The following is a 24097-nucleotide window of genomic DNA, read 5'->3' as shown; positions in this document are numbered from 1 at the left end:
CAACCTTTCCTATCCATGTACCTGTCCAAATGCCTTTCGTTTCTTTGTATTTGGTACACATGAGCATTCTTTCCCACTCTGAAGACTGGTAGAAAGTGGATGTGTATAGAAAAATGCGCATGGAAACAGGCCCTTTGGTTCAACGAGTCCACGCCAACCATTGATCACACTAGTTCACACTGGTGCTCTGTTATCCCACTTTCCATCAACTCCCTACAAACAATTTACAGAGGACATGGGAGGTGTTATGTATTACCCGGAACAATAACAAGGGAGTAAGTAATTAAACAGTAATTTGCTAGTTCGCTTTGAACATGGTACATCATCCTAACTTACATTAAATTGACGCAGCCGAGCAAACTGTGTCCCAGCCGAGTCCCGCACCATTCACGCGGCACCGCCCTCCGATCAAAAGATATTCCCAATCTATCGTGCACGCGCACACCGTGACGTTACTGGCCGGCAGGGTTGCCGATGTGCACACCTGTGAGTTGCCAGTGCACAGGCGCATAAGATACCGGTACGCATGAGCGTAAGTTAACCATTCAAAACGGTTCAGGAGGAAACCGGAGCACCCGGAAGAAACCCACAGGGTCACAGGAATAACGTGCAAACTCCACACAGAAAGCATCCGAGGTCAGGATTGAACCCGGGTCTCCGGTGCTGTGAAGCAGCAGCTCTAAATGCTGCAGCATTGTGCATGTGCTTGGCGTTCAATGCCAGAATTCCGGAAGGGACACTTATAACAACTAATACCATGTAGGGTGCGAAGCTCAATCTATTGCTGACCAACGAGATTATTCCATCTAACTCAGACAAAACATTAAAAACAATAGCAATTCCAAGCTGGCCTGCTGGGATATCTGATGGGGATGTGCTTGGATCACCTAGATCATCTTTAACATTAATGTAAATACTTGAACTTCAGAACCCTGGACAGAAGCACATATACAAGGAGATTTATACTCCAAACAGTTGTGATTAATGAACAATATAAAAAACTTTTTTTTTAAACAATCACCCTTAAACAATCCTTTATTTCTGAAATGAAAATTAATTTTCTACTCTAAGTTAGGCTATTGAGGTAATGATTTGATTTCTTTATACACTGCCAAGTAGATTGACCTTGGGTGTCTGTACAGCCAGAATCCTCTCATCTTGAACATAGTATGTTTTCTCTCTGAGCCAAAACTTTTTTTTATTTATCAGCTTCCTTGATGCATTATGAAATGGATATTCATGGTTCAGGAACAGCTCCTTCCTAATGCCCATCATGGTATTATGAACACCACAAAATCCAACTAATGCCCAAACTATGAACCACCTTGGTTGCACCAGGAACTTTGGGCTTTGTTTTATTTTTTGCAATATATATATATTTTTTAATTTATTGAATTTCTTTAATGTTTGTTTATTATATTATCTATGGCATACTGTATTTTCAAACCTGTTGTTCAGAGGGTGGTGAATCTATGGGATTCATTGCCGCACATGGCTGTGGAAGCCAAGTCAATGGATATTTTTGAGGCGCAGATTGACAGATTCTTGATTACTAAGGGTGTCAGAAGTTATGGGGAGAAGGCAGGAGAATGGGCCATGATTGAATGGCAGAGTAGACCTGATGGGCCAAATTGCCTAATCCTGCCCCAACAACATTAACTGTTGTGCTGCAAGTAAGAATTTCATTGCTTCTGTATAAATGACAATAAAACACTCTTAGAACATAGATCATGGAACAGTAAGCAAAGAAATGGGTCATTTGGCCCACAATGATTGTGCCAAACATGATGCAAGTTAAATTGATCTAATCTAGCTTTACATAATCCACAATCCCTCTATTCTCTGCACTTCCATCTGCCCATCTAAAAGCTTAAATGCCACTATCGTATCTGTCTCCACAACCACCCCAAGCAATATGTTCCAGGTCCCCACTACTCTCTGTGTAAAAAACTTGTCCCACATATCTCCATTAAACTCTCCCTTTCTTGCCTTATTACTGTGCCCTCTAGTGCTGTAAATTTCCACCGTGAAAACTGAAAGATTCTGACTGTCTACCCTATCTATGCCTCTCATAGTTTAGTTAGTTTAGTTTAGTTTAGTTTAGTTTAGTTTAGTTTAGTTTAGTTTAGAGATACAGCATGGAAACAGGCCCTTAGGCTCACTGAATCCGTGCTGACCAGCGATCCCCGCACACTAACACTATCCAACACACAGTGGAGACAATTTACAAATATACCAAGCCAATTAACCTACAAACCTGTAGGTCTTTGGAGTGTGGGAGGAAACTGGAGATCCCGGAGAAAACCCATGCAGGTCACGGGCAGAACGTACAAACTCTGTATAGACAGCACCCGTAGTCAGGATTGAAACTGGGTGTCTGGCGCAGTAAGGCAGTAACTCTACCACTGCGCCACCATGCCACCCTGTAAAGGTTTATGCGGTGTCTGTTGCTCTATCAAGTTTCCCGTCAACCTCTGATGTTCCAGGGAAAACACTCCAAATCTATCCAATCTCTCTCTGCAGTTCAAACCTTAATCCAGGCAGCATTCTGGTAAACCTCCTCTACACCCTCTCCAAAACCTCCATATCTTTGCTGTAATGGGGAAACCTGAATTGCAAGTAATACTCCCAATGTTGCCTAATGTCGAATAAAGCTACATCATGACTTTCTTGACTCTTGCCTTGCCAAGCTATTCGGCAGATGACCAAATTATTGGTCAAAGATAGACACAAAATGCTGGAGTAACTCAGCGGAACAGGCAGCATCTCCGGAGAGAAGGAATGGGTGACATTTTGGGTCGAGACCCTTCTTCAGACTGATATCAAGGGAGTGGGTGGGACAGAGATAGAATGTAGTCGGAGACAGAAAGACTAGTGGGAGAAATGGCAAGGGGAAGGGATGGAGAGAAAGGGAAAGCAAGGGCTATTTGAAGTTAGAAAAGTCAATGTTCATACCGCTGGGGTGTAAGCTACCCAAGCGAAATATGAGGTTCTCCAGAGATACTGCTTGGCCGGCTGAGTTACTCCACCACTTTGTGTCCTTTTGTGTAAACCAGCATCTGCAGTTCCTTGTTTCTCTAAACTGGCTGATGATTAGGATTTGTTAATAGGAATTGTTTAGTAGGACAACAGAATTTTGGATGGCCTCAAATTTAGTAAAGAGCAAAACAAGAGGGGGGCAGCCAGAAATGCTGTGTTTGTCCAGAGGTTACAGATACAGGGAGGTTAATGAGATGAGGTAGGAATATAATTGGCAAATGTTACATAGCTGGAAATAATAATGATGTGAATGAACAATGTTAAGCTCTTACTGTGTTTGAAAATGGCACCATGATTGTGAATAGCAATTACATAAAGAAATGATAACTATACAAAAATAACAAAGGCCTTTCAGAGTGAAAGGCCTTTGTGATCACTAGCGGTATTTCCTTTAAAATATTTATTTATAGCTCATAGTTTATTTTAATAAATGCCAGAAAATAATCATTTTTCCTGATTCCTTGATTTTCTTGACTGCCAGACTTGGAATACTTGGAATACTGCAATTAACTCAATCTTTAAAGTTGCACCACTTAAGAAAAAACGGTTTATTGATTGATGGTAGTATAATTAGACACGATCTCCTCTGATTTTCCTAACTTCATTCATAAATATGGGAAAGGTGTTGAATAATGTGTGGGAAAAGGTGCAGGAGCATTCTGTTATTTATCACCTGTGGTAAAGTGTTACTTTGAGATAGGATTCAATTTGTCGTGTTCTTTGAAAAAGCGACGTGTTTTATTGTTTTGTGCTAAAATCAATGGACATTTATAATTGCACGCAAATATCAAATTGGCCATTGTGCTCACGAGAGGGGACATACAGCAACTGGTGTCAATAAAGAAGACAAAAGAATGATGTTGCTACCTGCTGTCAATGTTGCCTTCTGCCTCAGTGGCTTTGGTTGTTGTTTGTGTCAAATTCAAATAATTTTCTGACAAATTACTATTCCTATCGATCCTTATTTTTTTTTTAAAGTATACCTCCTTATCAATTAAAAAAAATAGTTTACTGTAGATGAATGAGCATAATCACTATAATCACTTTTGCTTTTTGTTTGATCCTTGATTTGCATGTTAGGACAAAAAATATTTATTTATTTTCCTCTTATTCAAGATTCAAGAGAGATTCAAGAGATTCAAGATAGCTTTATTTGTCATCCAAATTGGACGAAATTCAGTCACCCACAGTCCAACAACAAAAGCATTCAAATAGGCATTAAAATTACACAACCCCAAAAACACACAAAAAAAGAAACATCCATCAAAGAAACATCCATCACAGTGAGTCTGCTCCAGTCCTCTCCTCACTGTGATGGAAGGCCACAATGTCTTTTCCCTTCTCCTGCCGTCTTCTCCCGCGGTCAGGTTGTTGTGGTTGCAGGCCGCGCCGGACGGTCCGCAGCGGGCCGAGCCTAAGGCGAGTCGCAGTGGGGATATCAGTGGGGATATCAGTGGGGATATATTGTAGGGATATCAGTAAACACATTTTTCTTCCTTTTGTTAAGGGTTAAAAAAAAAGCTGAATGGACATCAATCTTGTTTCCACATGCACGGCATAGAACATGGCATTTGTAAATATATATATATATATATATATATATATATATATATATATATTATATCTCCAAGAATACACAGACTGGGTATTAATATTGTAAAGCCTATGATTTTAATCTGTGTATTTGCCCTGTGAATTATATCAGACACCAGACATCAGCAATGGTGCCAAGCAACATGAAAGTCACATCTGGATACTGTAATGAAATATATGCAGGATTCAAGGATTTGGATCAATGAATGGAGATAACACATTCTGAAGAGCACAAATAACTATTTATTAAAGCAAAATACAAATAAAATATAGGAAAACGATCAATAAGTAACAATACAAAATGACAGGTCTCACACCCCTCTGTGTATTCGAGTCTCCTGTTTGCACTGCCTGCCACTGGCACACACCATGGTCTGAGCTCTTCCTCTCTCTCCCACACTCTGGGTGAAGATCTCTTCAATCTCCCCCCCCTCTGGTGAAGATCTCCTCTAGTGTTGGAAGCATGGACTAATATAATAACTTAATCTCCAAGAACGACAGATGACTACATGTCAAAACTATTGTTAAGTGTACCATCGTGCGGTGTAATGCATGCTATCCAATCAGATCAGATTATGCTATACATAAATACAATCAAGTCAAACTCAACAATAGGTAGAGCAATTAGGAAGATGCAGAGTGCAGGATATAGTTCTCAGCATTGTGGTGCATCAGTTCCAGAGACAAAATCCAAAGTCTGCAATTAGGTAGAGGTGAATTGGACAATACCCTGGCTTTTGGAAGTTCAGAAGCTTAATTACGGAGGGTAGCAGCTGTTTCTTGAATCTGGTGGCTGGCAAACTATACTTTCCACGCCGCATTGCTATTCCCCTTGATTCCTGTAATTTTTCAAAAAGATATCAATTTCAGTCTTGGGATGTTCTGCTCCAGAGGACTGTAGGTGTATTTTGGAATTGACAAGCTCATTGGTGAGCAGATAGTTTAGGATAGTGGGTTGTTTTTCATACAGCCAGACCCACTCTCTTACATCTAGGATGGTACGGTGGCGCAGCGGTAGAGTTGCTGCCTTACAGCGCCAGAGACCTGATTTTGATCCTGGCTACGGGTGCTGTCTATACTGAGTTTGTATGTTCTCCCTGTGACCACATGAGATTTCCTGGGTGCTCCGGTTTCCTCCCACACTCTAAAGACGTACAGGTTTGTAGTTAATTGGCTTCCGTAAAATTGTCCCAAGTGTTTAGGATAGTGCCAATGTACGGTGATCACTGATAGGCCGAAGGACCTGTTTCCGCACTGTATCTCTGAACTAAACAAAACTATACTAAATCCACACCACCCCAATCCTATTGTACTACGTAAAAACACAGGGCAGGAGTGAAAAGATAAATTGAAAGCCTCTGTAATCTGAATGTCAGATGCAAGATGGCAAACGGCTGAACGTCTACGAAGGTCACACCTACTATTCTTACCCTTTCCCTAAGCAACATACAGTACTGGTGCTCCTTTGTCTAAGTGAATAATCGTTCTGTCGCACTTCGGCTGGCGTTAACTCTGCTTAGCTAGCAATTCCTTAGTTAACAATATGCCAAGCTTGAAGTGAAAGGACATCTGAAAAGTCAGGATCTGAGCAACACACTTGATGTCCAATCAATGCTGACATTTTGTACGTGCAAGGAGTTAAGGAACTGAAGGTACACTTTCTCATTATCTGCAGCCTGACCCAGTTTCACAGGCAGCTGCCTCTTCTGTGGCACCAGCAATAGACTCATCATTATGTCTGTCAATGCACCTGACCCATAAACCAGGTAGGAAAGGAAAAATCCTTCATATCTGAGGCATCGCCACCTTAATGTTTAAACATCGCCGCACAGAATTAATTAGAAATGAGTTTATGCAGCATCCTCATCGGGGATTAGAATATATTAAAATTTATTGCATAAATCAATAAATGAGGAAATTCTTTGCATCTGAATAATCGGGTGCTCCAAGGTTAAGCTAAAATAACAAGAGATTATTTTTCTTAAAACAGCGAACCCACTCTGCTGACCTTAGCTTTTGCTGAAGTAGATATTGTACTGAAAAAAATTAATATGCAGCTAGTCATTGTTTCTTCTCTGCATTTAAGTAAACTTCTACTATGACGTTCAGTTTTGTTTTGCAAGTTAGCCGAGAGGAACGTGGGCTGATTGGAGGAGATTATCTTGGAGCATCAATGTGTTGAGCAGTATTTTAAACGTAGTAATAATTTTACTTTCAATACCAATCTTCCTTCTTGCATGTTCTCATGAATTTTCCTAAAATGGAGGAACAGCAGCAAATTCTCTTTCGGTACTCCCCCTGCACTTTTCCTTTCTCCTGTTGAAGCCTTGCTGGTCTAGCCGTTGACACGCTTATAAAATGGTTCGAGGAGTGAGGGTTATTGGTTTCTTATTTGATTTCTTCCCTGTGGAGACATGTATAACTTGCACTCTGATGTTCTCCACATGGAAAATTACAGGTGGAAAGCAATGGTCTGTGGAATTCTACTGCACTATACTGAAGTAATCAGACTGAGTTACCAGAGGGAAGTATCAACTACAATGCCACTTCAGCCTCGTACAGATGTGCAGCACAGAAACTGGCCATTCGGCCCACCTAGTCCATGTCAATCTCAACCATTTTCAATCAATTGAATTGATTGATTGAAAAATGCAGCAAGGAAACAGGTCCCTCTGCCCACTGAGTCCAAGTCAACCTTTGATCGCCAGTTCACATTAATTCTATGTTATCCCACTTTCTAATCCATTCCCTACACACTAAATGTAATTCACAGAGGCCAATTAACCTGCAAATCTCCACGTCTTTGAAATGTGGGAGGAAACTGGAGTACCAGGAGGAAACCCATATGGTCACAGGGAGAACATGCAAACTCCACAAAGACAGAACCCGAGGTCAGGATCAAACCTGGGTCCCTGATTCTGCGAGGCAGCAAATCTACTAGCTGCATAAGTCTACCAGACAAATTTTAATTCTTCAACACATTCCCATCGACTCTCCTCAAATTCTACCCCTTATAACATATAACATATAACAACTACAGCATGGAAACAGGCCTGTCCGGCCCTACCAGTCCACGCCGACCATTCTCCCTGACCTAGTCTCATCTACCTGCACTCAGACCATAACCCTCTAATCCCCTCTTATCCATATACCTATCCAATTTACTCTTAAATAATAAAATCGAGCCAGCCTCCACCACTTCCACCGGAAGCCCATTCCATACAGCCACAACCCTCTGAGTAAAGAAGTTCCCCCTCATGTTACCCCTAAACCTTTGTCCCTCAATTCTGAAGCTATGTCCCCTTGTTGGAATCTTCCCCACTCTCAAAGGGAAAAGCCTACCCACGTCAACTCTGTCCGTCCCTCTCAAAATTTTAAAAACCTCTATCAAGTCCCCCCTCAACCTTCTACGCTCCAAAGAATAAAGACCCAACCTGTTCAACCTCTCTCTGTAGCCTAAGTGCTGAAACCCAGGCAACATTCTAGTAAATCTCCTCTGTACCCTCTCCATTTTGTCGACATCCTTCCTATAATTTGGCGACCAGAACTGCACACCATACTCCAGATTCGGCCCACCACAGACGTCAAACTAATAGGTCTATAATTGCTAGGTTTACTTTTAGAACCTTTTTTTAAACAAAGGCACAACATGCGCAATGCGCCAATCTTCCGGCACCATCCCTGTTTCTAATGACGTTTGAAATATTTCCGTCATAGCCCCTGCTATTTCTGCACTAACTTCCCTCAATGTCCTAGGGAATATCCTATCAGGACCTGGAGACTTATCCACTTTTATATTCTTCAAAAGTGTCCGTACCTCCTCTTCTTTAATCCTCCTAATTTCCATCACTACTCTACTTGTTTCGCTTACCTCACATAATTCAATATCCTTCTCCTCGGTAAATACCGAAGAAAAGAAATTGTTTAATATCTCCCCCATTTCTTCCGGCTCAGCACATAGCTGTCCACTCTGACTCTCTAATGGACCAATTTTATCCCTCACTATCCTTTTGCTATTTACATATCTGTAGAACCCCTTGGGGTTTACTTTTACATTACTTGCCAAAACAGCCTCATATCTTTTTTTCGCTTTTCTAATTTCCTTTTTAAGATTCCTTTTACATTCTTTATATTCCTCAAGAACCTCATTTACTCCCTGCCGCTTATATTTATTGTATATCTCCCTCTTTTTCCGAACCAAGTGTCCAATTTCCCTGGAAAACCACGGCTCTTTCAAATTATTATTCTTTCCTTTCCACCGAACAGGGACATAAAGACTCTGTACTCTCAAAATTTCACCTTTAAATATCCTCCATTTCTCTATTATATCCTTTTCATAAAACAACAATTTCCATTTCACTCCTTTTAAATCCTTTCTCATCTCCTCAAAATTAGCCTTTCTCCAATCCAAAATCTCAACCCTTGGTCCAGATTTGACCTTCTCCATAATGATATTGAAACTAATGGCATTATGATCACTAGACCCAAAGTGCTCCTCAACACATACCTCCGTCACCTGACCCATCTCATTTCCTAACAGGAGGTCCAACACTGCCCCTTCTCTGGTAGGCACCTCTACGTATTGCTGCAAAAAACTATCCTGCACACATTTTACAAACTCCAAACCATCCAGCCCTTTAACAGAATGTGATTCCCAGTCTATATACGGAAAATTGAAATCACCCACAATCACCACTCTGTGCTTACTACTAATATCTGCTATCTCCTTACATATTTGCTCTTCCAATTCTCGTTCCCTATTTGGCGGTCTATAATACACCCCTATAAGTGTTGCTAAACCTTTCTCATTTCTGAGTTCCACCCAAACAGCCTCCTTAATCGAGCCTTCTAGTCTGTCCTGCCAAAGCACTGCTGTGATATCCTCCCTGACAAGCAATGCAACACCCCCACCTCTTGCCCCTCCGATTCTATCACATCTGAAACAATGAAATCCTGGAATATTTAATTGCCAATCGCAACCCTCCTGCAACCATGTTTCACTGATCGCCACAACATCATACTTCCAGATGTCAATCCAGGCTCTAAGCTCATCCACCTTTCTTACAATGCTCCTAGCATTAAAATATACACATTTAAGGGACCCATCATTTCTTATTCTCAGTTTATTTCTTTTCCCTTCTTTCTCTCCTACATATTGGGTCTGAATGTTTCCCTTTTCTGCCTCCTGCCTCACACACTGCCTATTAGCTATCTGTGTTTGAGTCCCTCCCCCCAACCATACTAGTTTAAAGTCTCCGCAGTTATTTTAGCAAATCTCCCCGCCAGGATATTGGTTCCCCTCGGGTTCAGATGCAACCCGTCCTTTTTGTACAGGTCATACTTCCCCCAGAAGAGGTCCCAATGATCCAGAAACTTGAAACCCTGCTCCCTGCACCAGTTCCTCAGCCACGTATTTATCCTCCACCTCACTCCATTCCTATTCTCACTATCGCGTGGCACAGGCAGTAAGCCTGAGATTATTACTTTGGAAGTCCTTTTTTTTAACTCTCTTCCCAGCCCCCTGAATTCTCCTTTCAGGACCTCTTCCCTTATCCTACCTATATTGTTGGTACCTATATGTACCACGACCTCTGGCTCCTCTCCCTCCCCTTTCAGGATATCCTGGACACGCTCAGACACATCCCGGACACCGGCACCAGGGAGGCAAACCACCATCCGGGTCTCCCGACTGCGTCCACAGAAACGCCTATCTGACCCCCTCACTATAGAGTCCCCTATTACTACTGCTCTCCTCTTCCTTTCCCTACCCTTCTGAGCAACAGGGCCGGACTCCTTGCCAGAGGCCCGGGCACCGTCGTTGCCCCCAGGTAGGCTGTCCCCCCCAACAGTACTTAAACAGGAGTACTTATTTCCAAGGGGTACAGCCACCGGGGTACTCCCTAGTCCCTGCCTCTGTTCCTTGCCCCCCCTAACAGTGACCCACTTGTCTACCTCCCGTGGTCTAGGAGTGACCACCTCCCTGTAACTCCTATCTATAACCTCCTCACTCTCCCTGATCAGACGGAGGTCATCAATCTGCCGCTCCAGGTTCCTAATACGGTCCCTTAGGAGCCCCATCTCGTCACACTTGGCGCAGATGTGGATGTCTGGAAGACTATCAGACTCCCAGATTCCCCACATCTGACACCCAGAACAAAAAACTGCCCTGGCAGTCATACTCTCCAAACAAAGCCCCGCGCTCGGTTACTAAACCTACCGCCCGGCCGCTACTCCAACCGCTCCAACCGCCCACCCAAAAGAACTGAGTGATCTCCTGGGAGAGGCGAAAAACCGGATAAAAAACCCAGGCCAATTTGGGAAAAAATCCGGGAAATTCCTCTCCGACCCCAAGCTAGGCGATCGAAACTAGTCCGGGAGATCACACAGGTCTTACTCCTTACTATCCCCACACAATCCCCACACACTACTTCCCAAGCAACACAGCTTGGTGCTGCTTGCTGCTGCTTGCTACTGCTGCTGCTGCTGCTGCTGCTGCTACCTCTGCTGCTGCTGCTGCTACTGCTGATTGCTGCTGCTGCTGCTACTGCTGATTGCTGCTGCTGATGGACAATCTACTGTCAAATATTAACCTATCAAAACACACATCTTTGGGATGTGGAATAATCCAGAGTACATAAAGGTAAATAGAAATAAAGTGCTGGAGCAACTCAGTGGGTCAGGCAGCATTTTCGGAGAAAAGGAACAGGTGACTTTTTGGGTTGGAAACCTTTTTGAGACTGAAAGTAGAGGGTGGGATGGGGAGGGGGCTCGGTGGGGGGGGGAGGAGACTGGAGGTAGGAAAAGGCCAGCAACAGATGACCAAGGAAGGGTGGAGCCCACAATGGCCCATTGTTGGATGTGGAAGAGGTGATAACAAAGGGATACAGAGATACTCCAAAGACGTACAGGTATGTAGGTTAATTGGCTGGGTAAATGTAAAAATTGTCCCTAGTGGGTGTAGGATAGTGTTAATGTACGGGGATCACTGGGCGGCACGGACTTGGAGGGCCGAAAAGGCCTATTTCCGGCTGTATATATATGATATGATATGATATGATATGATGATGATATGCGGACAGTGGAACTAGTAGGTTGACTCGAGTGGGAGAGGCGGAAGGTGAGAATGCAGGGGTTAACTGAAATTCGAGGATCGTTGGGTTGTAATACTGGTGCTGGTACTGGCATCCGTCCATCTGCGAGGGATGATGGTGCGGCTTGGCGTTGTCCTGCTTGGAGAGGGGGAGTTATCATCTGTGGTTGCTTCTCATTGTGCCCAGTAAGGATGAAGTGTCCTCTCCATTTGATTTGGCCGCTGAGCCAGGGCAGTTAAATGGGAATACACACTTGCCCAGCATCTGTATTCCCCTCTCGACCTGATAGGCTGATTCCAGAGGAACAGCGTGGCCTCTACGTCTGGGGCCTACTTGGTTGCAGGAGTTGCCGGAAGGCGGACGCACGAGGGATCAGCCGCCCGTCTCTAGGGACTCCAGCTCCAGTGGCTTTGGCTCTCCTGAGCCTTACCCACAAGGCAGCGTGCGGGGTGCTATTTAACCCGTAGTTGGGACCTGGTTGATGGACGTCAGGACGTGTCCAAACACCGGTGGGCCTGCACGTCGCATCTCTGGGGGCCAGAGTTCCTCCGAGATCCCTGCGCAGTTTAGCCTGGGACTGAAGGTGGCCCCAGTTACCATGCGTTGCCACGAGGAGGCACTGCGAGAGTCTTGATGATGCAGAGGTGATGTACTGGCAGGGGGAGGCTCACGCACTCCGCTCCCTTTTTCACAAAGATTGCTAGCCAGCTGCATCTGGATTTATACCAGGGCACTAGACACACGGGACACCCTGTGGCTCGCACCACCAACACACGGGTTGTAATACAGTAATAAACAAAATACAGTCACGGGGAAAAAGTGCAAACTCCCCCTAGACAGAACTGAGGGATGGAACTGCACCAGAGTTGCAGGAGCTGTGAGGCAGCAGCTCTAATCGAAGAATCAATGTGCAACCCCAAAAGGTAAAAAAAGATTCAAAATCCTAAACTAGACATTAAGGGAGATTGTTACGCTTGGTTTAATGTTAGCTGCAGTTCATTGCCTGATTTGACCCAGGGCTCACTTAAACACACATTGGTAAATTTTGTTTCTTAGCAAAGATTTATGAAGGACATAATTGAAAGGAAATCTCCTGATCAGCACACACTGACTGTTCAGAATTTGATAGCATCTAAATAGCATCCTGTCCAGAAATCGCCTTGCCTGAAGTTGGCAGAATGCGGCAACAGCAGAATTGTGCCGAGCCATCTTTAGGGACAGGAAATTCAATACTTGGAAAATGTCTGCTTGTGCAGATAGTGGCAGGTCATCCTGTCTGCTCAACCATCTCCATCACAAGCCCATGTTCTCAAGAGAGGAGGGAAGAAAATTTGGAAAAAGCTTTTACCTTGGTAAGTTGGAGCATTTTTACAAATCAATGCCATCAGGCTTTGTTTAGTAACTCCCACACAATGCTTTTTCTTTGTTTAGAACATAGAATGTAGAACATAAAACATGGAACATGGAACATAGTACATGGAACGGTACAGCACAAGAACAGGCCCTTCAGCCCACAACGTCTGTGCCAAACATGATGTCAAGACCAATTCCTATCTGCCTGCACATAATCCATATCCTCCATTCCCTGCATATCCATTTGCCTATCCAATAGTCTCTTAAATGCTACTATTTGATTTGCTTCAACCACCACCCCCAGCAGAACACACCAGGTATTCACCACCCTCTGTGTAAAAACTTACCCCCACAAATCTCCTTTCAATTTTGCCCCTCTTGCCTTAAAGCTATGTCCTTGCTATCCTGGGAAAAGGTTCTGACTGTCTACCATGTCTATGCCTTTTAATACACTTCTATCAAATCTCCCCATAGCCTCGGACATGCCAGAGAAAACAATCAAGTCTTCCCAACCTCTCCCTGTAGCTAATGCCTGCTAATCCAGGCGTCTTTCTGGAAAACCTCCACTGCACCCTTTCCAAAGCCCACGCATCCTTCCTGTACAATGGGGTGACCAGAACTGCAGGCAAAACTCCAAAAGCGGTCTCACCAAACTCCTATAAAGCTGCACTATAGCTTCCTGACTCTAATACGCTTATATTATTTATTTTACAATTGTTGATGGGAAACAGATTAAACCATGAGATGCAATTCTCCAATCACTCATCAATAAAACTCTTCGTCAACAAAGTTCAATCAATTGATCAATACGTTTTACGTTGTGCTGATTGGGTGAATATATAGGGAGATTCAGTTCATTCTCCGACACAGCTAATACATCTTAACTTTTGAATGTACTTTGGTAGAAAGTGATTCCACAACTATTTGCTAACTTTACTGAAAGAAAGAGCAAGGGGGTGAATGTTTTTAAAACATCCATTATTTTACTTCCCCCTATTTCCAGTTCCATCCTCCAATCAACCAAATCACCCAAGTGAATGGTTCTCCTCTTTCACCAGTACACTCTACCTCTTGATCTGACATGTCCTCTCGTGAGCACCCTGAGAAACCACTTTTGCCATCAACCTCCACCTGACTGTAGTTCAAGCATTCACATAATAGCTTCAGGTAAACCAGCCGAACCCAATTTTAATAAGAGGTGGGAGTCTTTTTCAGAAACAAACCATCTTACATTCAGACCTCTTCTTCAGAAGAAGGATCTCGACCCGAAACGTCACCTATCCACGTTCTCCAGATGTTGCTGCCTGGCCCGCTGAGCTACTCCAACACTACGTGTCCTTTTTAATATCAAATACAGCTCCTGCAAGATTGCAAATGCGTGACCACAGCATTCCCCGGATAAAATGCCAAGCCTTTTCATGCCAAATTCTGAAGCAGTCGTGACAGTCAGGCATTAAAAAAAAAAAAAAGCCTGGACTCTGTTGTTACGATGAAGGGTGAAACGATCAGTGTTTGCTGCCACTGCACAATGAAACTGATAGCATCTTTAGGACTTCCATTCAGGTCTAGATCAATGTGAAAATCCCAAAGCTTTTCTCAATATTATAAACCTCCTGCAGAATCTATGTTGCTTTTAAATTGATTCATTGGATTTTCTGATTCTCAACGCATTGGGTATTAAAGAAATATATTTACCATTGCATAACAATCAATAAACAACTTAACATTTAGAGTTATTGATAGAGTCATACAACATGGAACTAGGCCCTTTGGCCCAACCTGCCCATGCTAACCAAGATACCCCTTCTACGCGAGTCCCAGCTGCCCACATTTGGCCCATATCCTTCTAAACCTTTGCCCTCCATGTACCTGTCCAAATGTCTTTTAAGCGGTGTTATAGTACTTGCCTCAACTACCTCCTCTGGCAGCTCGTTCTATATACTCACCAACCTCTGTGTAAAAATGTTGCCTCTAAGGTTCCTATTAAATCTTTCCCCTCTCACCAAAACATGTTTTTTGGTTCTTGATTTACCTACTCTGAGTAAAAGACTGTGCGTACACCTATCTATTCCCCTCATGATCTTATTCCCCTCTATAAGATCACCCCTCACATTTCCTGCGCTCCAAGGAATCAAGTCTGCCCAATCTCTTCCCTCTAGCTCAGGCCCATATGCCCCTAAACCTTTCCTATCCGTTTCTTGAAACAAAACAGGAATCTTTATGGAAGGATGTGGATCATATCCAACTAGAGGGAAATTTTGGTGGTGAATTATAAAACAGTGATTAAAAGAAATACATGGTATATGTGAACGACTAAATAAGTGGAAAAATTGCCAATAATTGTCTATCGATAAGCATTGTGATTGTACTTTATGTACTGTACCTAATCTCAAAAAAGCTGGTAATGTCTGCACAGAAACACAGCAAGCCATCCATGTAGTTACAGAAGGTGCTTTTAAATGAAGATTGACAAAGTAATTATTAAGTATGTTTCTGCTTCACTGGATTTTATATTGGTGAATAATGTACCACATCTACAACTGTATTTAGCTTTCCTCGGCTATGCAATGTAACCACCCTCTTCGTTCCCAAGGGGAGATTGAATGAAAAGTGGAAAAACAAATTATGTGGATGTCTGCATTTTATACACTGTTGGCATGCAACCTTTGGCAAGAGTTCATTTGGCGTCAAGCTCCATTCAACTGGAGGTCTAATGTATTCTAAAACACTGGCGTCCGCCTGCTTTAAAATTTATTTTCAACCTCATTTCTACCTTCTTAAAGCTTTAACACAGAACATAGAACAGGACCAGGCCCTACTGCCAACAATGTCCGTGCCAAACATGATGTTGTTAAACTTATCTCATCTGCCTACACATTCCTTGCATACCCAAGTGCCTAACTAAAAGCCTCTAAACACCACCGTTATATCTGCTTCCTCCACACCCCTGGCAATGTATTCCATGCAACCACTACCCTCTGCATAGAAAACATGTCCTGAGCATCTGCTAGAAATGTTCCCCCTCGCGTCGTAAAGCTATGCTCTCTTGTCTTTAACATTTTCACCCTGGGAAAAAAAATGTTCTGACTGTCTACCTTATTTATGCTTCTCATCATTTTTTAGATTTCCATCGGTCTCCCCTCAACCTCCAGTATTCTGGAGAAAGCAAACCTGGTTTGTCCAAATGTAATAAAAAAAGAACCAAAGATAAACACAAAATACTGGAGTAACTCAATGGGACAGGCAGCAGCTCTGGAGAAAATGGATAGGTGACCAAAGTAGAGTTCCAACCCAAAACATCACTCATCCATTTTCTCCAGAGATGATGCCAGACCCATTGAGTTACTCCAGCACTTGGTGTCTATCTGGACCTATCAGTTGGAAGAAGGGTCCCAACCTGAAACGTCACCTCTTCATTTTCTCCAGAGATGCTGTGTTTCTCCAGAATTTTGTGTCTATCCAGGTTTGTCCAACCTCTTTTTGTATCTGAAACCCTGTAATTGAGAAAACATTCTTCCTGCAGTTTGTCATCTGACCATTGGCCTCTCGATTATAAATTTAAAATAACAGGAAACTACTTTTCTTCATTTTTAGAACAATTTGAGCTACGTGTTTACATTCAGTTGGATGATCTGTACCTCTCAATAATTTCCCACTAACAAGTTCTTCAGCCCATCTTCTTTGTCTGTGTTCCAACCGAAATAAGCGATTACTCAGCAGCAAAAGTCCCTTTGTGCGAATCTATAACTGTAGATACTGGTAATACTTAACATGAGGTTAGATAATAGCAAATCTAATACAGCAAAATGCTGTCTAATTAGCAAATCAGATCAATATTAAAAATACTATCTACATAACATAAGTGCCCAAATTCATTTTTGTTCTGCAACGACTACCGGACGTTTAAGTATAATCTGAACTCTGTTATTAATGGGCTGTGAATTATCAATTGGGCACCTTTTCATTTGGTTAGCTGAAGATGTGATTGTCCTTTCCCTTTGAAAGAAATGTGTTCTTGGAGAAAGAGTTTTGCCGATTACAAAGTGAAATGCTAACAGTGAACGACCCCTTTGACTTTCAAAAATAGTCCAAGAGTCAGAATTCAAAATATGGTAATAAGCCTATTGCAGCTAAGTGATAACATTTTCCATTTTGCTGATATAACTAACTCTTTGTTGAGATATTCTGCATGTAGACTAAGTTAAATGAATTCCTCTGGTCAGAATCTTAACGGAAAAGTAAGGATGGTCCAAATAACGGTACGGTACGGTACGGTACGGTACGGTACGGTACGGTAGCGCAGCGGTAGAGTTGCTGCTTTACAGCGAATGCAGCGCCTGAGACTCAGGTTCGATCCTGACTATGGGTGCTGCACTGTAAGGAGTTTGTACGTTCTCCCCGTGACCTGTGTGGGTTTTCTCCGAGATCTTCGGTTTCCTCCCACACTCCAAAGACGTACAGGTATGTAGGTTAATTGGCTGGGTAAATGTGAAAAAAAAAAATTGTCCCTAGTGGGTGTAGGATAGTGTTAATATGCGGGGATCGCTGGGCGGCACGGACTTGGTGGGCCGAAAAGGCCTGTTTCCGGCTGTATATATATGATATGATATGAAATCTGTATACAGTTTAATGCTCTTTTATTCTGAAAACTTCCTGCCCATGTTCACATTAGCATTTTCTTACTTATTTAAAATTCAGTTGCATGGTCTGAGATACAGTTAGTGTTTAGGGTTGATGCATTATATATATTCCTGGCATAGTTCTTTTTATTTTGTATTTTATTGGATGTGCAAAAGAAATTGCAACGTATTGAAATGAATTTGAACTAGCCTGCAGGAAGTTTAATATATCACTATGCCACTAACATTGATAGTTTATTCTCTCTCTCCTTGTGTTGCACCCAGTAACTAAGGCATATAATAATCAGACCCCTGATCTTCCTGAGAAAGCTATGCCTGTATATTATTGTCAGCCAAAATGCAAATTTAATTACGGTATTCTTTTGCGACTGACTTTTAAATAAGATGATTGCGTTTCATGTCAAGTTTAAATGAGTTTATTGTCATATGGAGTCATTGAGTCATTCAGCACGCAAACAGGCCCTTCAATCCAATTCATCCATACCAACCAAGATGCCCCATCTAAGCTAGTCCCACTTGCCCGTAATTGGCTCACATCCCTTTAAAACTTTCCTATCCATGTACCTGTCCAGGTGTTTTTTAAATGTTGATAGTGTGTCTGCCTCAACTACCTCCTCTGGCAGATTATTCCATGTATACATCACCCTCTGAGGTTCCTATTAAATCCTTTCACACTCACCTTAAACCTCTGTCCTCTGGTTCTTGATTCCCCTACCTGGGTAAAAGACTGTCTATTCAATCTATTAATTTAGAAACATAGACACATATAAAATAGGTGCAGGAGTAGGCCATTTGGCCCTTCGAGCCAGCACCGCCATTCAATATGATCATGACTGATCATCCAAAATCAGTACCCCATTCCTGCTTTCTCCCCATATCCCTTGATTCCATTAGCCCTAAGAGCTACTGTGAATCTAACTCTCTCTTGAATACATCATTTTCCCTCATGGCATTATACACCTGTGTAAGATCAATCCTTTGAGTCTCCTGTGTTCCAAGGAATAAAATCTATACCTTAGGCCCTTGAGTCCTGGCAATTGCCTCATAAAAGTACATGAAATTTGCTTTGGTAAGATGTAAAATTGTCCTTAGTGTGTGTAGGTTAGTGTACGGGGTGATTGCTGGTCAGCCCTGACTTGGTGGGCCAAAGGGCTCGTTTCCGTACTTTATCTCTAAACTCTGAACTCTAAACCTCATGCAGGATCGTAGCAGTGAGAAGAGGGCGTGACCCTGATGGTGGGGACCCTTGATGATAGATGCCACTTTCTTGAGGCTTTGGATGGTGGGGAGGACTAAGCTTGAGTCCACCACACTCTGCAGCCACTTGCATTTCTTTGCTTTGGAATGGCCGCGCCAGGCCATGATGCATCTACTCCGGATATTTTCTACAGTGCATCTGCAGAAGTTTGATAGCGTTTTTGTTGACATGCCAAATCTCTTAAAAATTCTAAACAAGTGTGTCTTCTTCATGATTACCCCTATGTGCTTGACCCAGGACAGGTGATCGGGAGGTTAACGCTCAGGAATTTGGAGATGATAATTCTCCCCACCAATGACCCACCAATGACCCACCCAACACGGTCTCCACACTTCCCCTTTCTGAACTCAACGATTAATCCCTTGGTTTTATTGACATTGAATGGGAGGTCGTCATTGTAGCATCAGGTCAACCTGTTCTACCTCTCTCCTGTATACTGACGTTAATTTTAGGAGAATACAGTCCATTTCTCTGCTGTATGCTGCACTCATTACTTTTGAGAGTCTCATCTATCTCTCTTCTGTGCACTAACTCATTCATTTTGAGAGTATTGAACCTTTATATTTATTTTCTATGTGTTCACGGTCTTCTTCTACTCCTCTCGGGCCACAGGCCTTTTAAAATTTTATTAATGGTACACATCTGTGGGGCAAATTGGAAAAATACAACCAGAGTTGTACCATTAATTGTTCCATTGAATCTGTGGAATTCATTACCACAGAAGGTTGTGGAAGCCAAGTCAGTGGATCATTTTTAATGCAGAGATTGATAGATTCTTGATTAATATGGATGTCAGGGGTTATGGGGAGAATGCAGGAGAGTAGGATTGAGAGGGAAAGATAGATCAGCCATGATTGAATGGTGGAGTAGACTTGATGGGCCGAATGGCCTAATTCTGCTCCTATACTTATGAACATATGCGTTCACGAGGTTAATCCCCAGGATGGCGGGACTGTCATATGAGGAAAGATTGGAAAGACTGGGCTTGTATTCACTGGAATTTAGAAGGATGAGAGGGGATCTTATAGAAACATAAAATTATAAAAGACTGGACAAGCTCGATGCAGGAAAAATGTTCCCAATGTCGAGGGAGTCCACAACCAGGGACCACAGTCTAAGAATAAAAGGGGAGGCCATTTAAAACTGAGATGAGAAAAAACTTTTTCACCCAGAGAGTTGTGAATTTTGTGGAATTCTCTGCCACAGAAAGCAGTGGAGGCCAAATCACTAGACGAATTTAAAAGAGAGTTAGATAGAGCTCTAGGGCCTAGTGGAATCAAGGGATATGGGGAGAAGGCAGGCACAGGTTACTGATTGTGGATGATCAGCCATGATCACAATGAATGGCGGTGCTGGCTAGTAGGACCGAATGGTGGCCTCCTGCACCTATTTTCTGTTTCTACTCAGAACAGTAGATTCTCAGAATAATAACGATGTAAGAAGGCCTTCATCCATCTAGATACTACTTGTTATGTAACAGCAGTCCAGCCAGTCCCACCCTTGATCTTTCTCTAGCCCTACACAGTTTTCATTTCTAAGTCCTTTTCCAGCTTCATTTTGAATGCTGCATTTGAATCTGCATTCATTACAACCCTTGGCAGTGTATTCCAGACCCTAACCTTTCATTTGGTGCAAAAGGTCTTCCTTGTGCCCTTTCCATTCTATGCTTCTTGGTTCTTCTCTTCTCTAATAGGAAAACAAATCTCTCTCTACTTAATGCAGATGCTAGTTTAAACCGAAGATAGACACAAAATCCTGGAGTAACTCAGCGGGACAGGCAGCATCTCTGGAGAGAAGGAATGGGTGACGTTTTGGGTCGAGACCCTTCTTCAGACCAGTCAGGGGAAAGGGAAACGAGAGATATAGACAGTGATGTAGAGAGATACAGAACAAATATATCTATACATCTATATCTCACCACATCACTGTCTATATCTCTTGTTTCCCTTTCCCCTGACAAGTCTGAAGAAGGGTCTCGACCCGATTCCTTCTCTCCAGGGATGATGTCTGTCCCGCTGAGTTACTCCAGCATTTTGTGTCTATCTCTACTTTTAATTTTTCTTCACCTTTCAAGATTTTAATTGCCTCTACCAGCTCCCCTCACAATCTCAATGACCCCACCTTCCCCAAACTGTCCACCTAATTAAAGTCACGCATCCCTCAAATATTTTTCAGTGAATCCCTTCTGCACCATCTCTTAAACCTTCATGAAACCTTTGTGAAGGTGAAGTCCAGGAATGGACACAGTACTTAGATGAATTGAAGTAAAGCTTCTTCATATCATTTTTACCCTTGTAATTTAAATGAACAACCCGCACCTAAAGAAAGGCACAGTCGTAAGTCAATAATTCAATGATTGTGATACGAGTAATGGAAAATGTAAAATTTTACGTTTTCCATTACCCGAATCACAATCATTGAATTATTGGCTTACGACTGTGCCTTTCTTTAGGTGCGGGTTGTTCATTTAAATTACAAGGCGGAGGCAATTGCACAAAAATTTGCCCTTCCTCCATTATTCAATGACTTGCGATAAATTTAAATCTGAATTCCTAATCTTACTAGTGGGCATTTATATAGTCTTAGAACATGAAACACAGCACAGGAACAGGCCATTTTGGCCACAATGTCAGTGGCCAAACCTGATACCACAACCAATTCACAGCACAGACCTTTATACAAATCAGTGGACATAATATCATTTTCAATATTCTGTAATAATCTTCCATATAGGGTGTTACTGAATTTCTCCAAGAATTTGATTCCTTGATAATTGTTTGGTTGAATCAGCTTTAGATACCTGTTAAAGTGGCTTAGATGGAAGCAGCACTTTTGCCATGTACCAGATAGCCATTGTTAATATTTTCTTCGCTGGATCCTGCAGGTTTGAAGCAGGTTGTGGTGTCCCATCGGCGCAACTTGCCCGCACCGACCAACATGTCCCATCTACACTAGGCCCACCTGCCTGTGTTTGGCCCATATCCCTCTAACCCTATCCTGTCCATGTATCTGTCTGAATGTTTCTTAAGCGTTGCGAAAATACCTGCCTCAACTACCTTTTCTGGGAACTCATTCCACATACCAACACCCTTTGTGTAACATCTTTCACCTCTTACCTTAAACCTATGTCCTCTGGTTCTCGATCCCCCTACCCTGGGCAAGAGACTCTGTGCATTTATCTGATCTAGTCTTCATAATTTTTCTATTAGATCACCCCTCAACCACCTGCAGGGAATAGAGTCATAGCCTGTTCTACCTCTCCCGATAGCTCAGGTCCTTGAGTCCTGACAACATCCTTGTAAATCTTCTCTGCGCCCTTTCCAGGTTGGCAACATCTTTCCTATAATATGGTGCCCAGAACTGAACACAATACTCTGAACGTGGCCTCACCAACGCCTTAAATATCTGCAACATGACCACCAAACTACATTCTGCTCCAAGGTTGGGCACATTGGCTGGATCATATGATCTATCTCATGGCCTCTTGTTGGATGTGAGAGAAGTTGCTCTCTGTCCCTCTCATTGTTTAGCTACACAGTTCTCACTATCCAAGGAGGGCATCAACATGAGGTGTCGCGATGCTTACTTGAATATCATATACAACTTGGACAGTTCACAACCCAGATACTCAATAGAATCGTATGTAATCCTCCTGTTAAGGCTTCTTTTCCATAGGATAAGTAATGACGACATTTTCTCTTCCTAACAGTCACGGTCAGCCTAAGAGAAGGTGCATTGTTTGAATAAAGACATCAACAAAAAGTCATTCATATTCTGACATTATACATTCTTACATTCTCCCACTGCAAAACTGTCTGACGTTTAGCATGAACTACTTAAGTGATACAAAATACACCCAATTCCTCATCATTGAATGTTATTCACAGACATAGCTACAGAACTTGTATAATGTCTAGAAATAATTACCAGCCAATGAAGGTACCAATTCAGTCTTAAAACCAAGCCTGGCTTTGACTCTCATTTGTCCATTTGTCACTTTGCCCATTACAGAGTATCTTCTAATGTGGCACTGACATAGTGTGTATATTCATGAACAGATAGAAATTATAGATAGATACAAAATGGTGGAGTAACTCAGCGGGGTCAGGCAGCATCTCTGGAGAAAAGGATTAGGCGCCGTTTTGGGTCTGAACCCTTCTTCAGAGATGCTGCCTGACCCGCCGATTTGCTCCAGTATTTTGTGTCTATCTTCAGTGTAAACCAGCATCTGCAGTTCCTTCCTACACAGATAGAAATTCTACTTGGAGACATTGAGGAGAAACTGCATACTTTTTGTACACACCAATGATATTTTCCTCAATATTCCTTTCAATGTACAAAGGTAACTGCAGATTATTAAACAGTCTAGAGTGGCCACCTTATAAGTTTCCATCAGCAGATTTTTGCATAATACGCTTGCAAAGGTAGATTAACAGTGGGAGTATTTTCTTCTAATAGACTGGAAGATTGAGGCCAAATGCAAAGAAGATAATTCAAATTGTAAACAAGTATTCATTTTCAATTCACTCGGCAAAATTGCGGTCAAGTAAGTACAGGCTTGTGAATTAATACAGCAGGTAATACTATGCATAATTACACTCAGTCGAAGATGCAATTATCTCTTCATGAGTGAAAACCTTGGAGAAAATCATTGCAACAAGGTAACTGATTCCCTGTTGATGGAGTTTTTGAGTTGCAGCAGGAAGCAATCACATGGAGTGTAGGTAAGTTCCATTCTTGTCATGATGCTACTGTTCACTTGTGATGGTGAATAAATAATGTCTTTTAGCATTGCATCTACTGAGATTATGCACAAATAATACTAATGGCGAACTAAGGGAATATTACATCCGTCTCTCAAACAATCCAGTTTTAATTTATACTTTCTGATATTTCGATGGGTGGTGGTTGGAAGGTGATACGATAGTGGCTCTTAAGAGGCTCAAGATAGGCACATGGATATGCAGAGAATGGAGGGATATGGATTATGTGCAGGCAGATGAGATTAATTTATTTTAGCCTCATGTACGGTACAATCATTGTGGGCCAAAGGGCCTGTTAGCTGTGCTGTACTTTTCTGAAGATAGACACAAAGGGCTGGAGTAACTCAGTGGGACAGGCAG

The 24097-nt window shown here is 42.4% G+C and overlaps 1 protein-coding gene across 5 annotated transcripts in view; it reads left to right on the top strand.

The window, feature by feature from the left end:
* Window positions 1-24097, top strand: part of LOC144605427 (synaptotagmin-B) — a 549186-nt gene that overhangs the window by 420434 nt on the left and 104655 nt on the right. The window lies entirely within an intron of this gene.

This window comes from Rhinoraja longicauda, chromosome 24 (assembly GCF_053455715.1).
Source record: "Rhinoraja longicauda isolate Sanriku21f chromosome 24, sRhiLon1.1, whole genome shotgun sequence".
NCBI classification, from domain to species: domain Eukaryota; kingdom Metazoa; phylum Chordata; class Chondrichthyes; order Rajiformes; family Arhynchobatidae; genus Rhinoraja; species Rhinoraja longicauda.
This window is presented reverse-complemented; position numbering and strand designations above follow the sequence as displayed.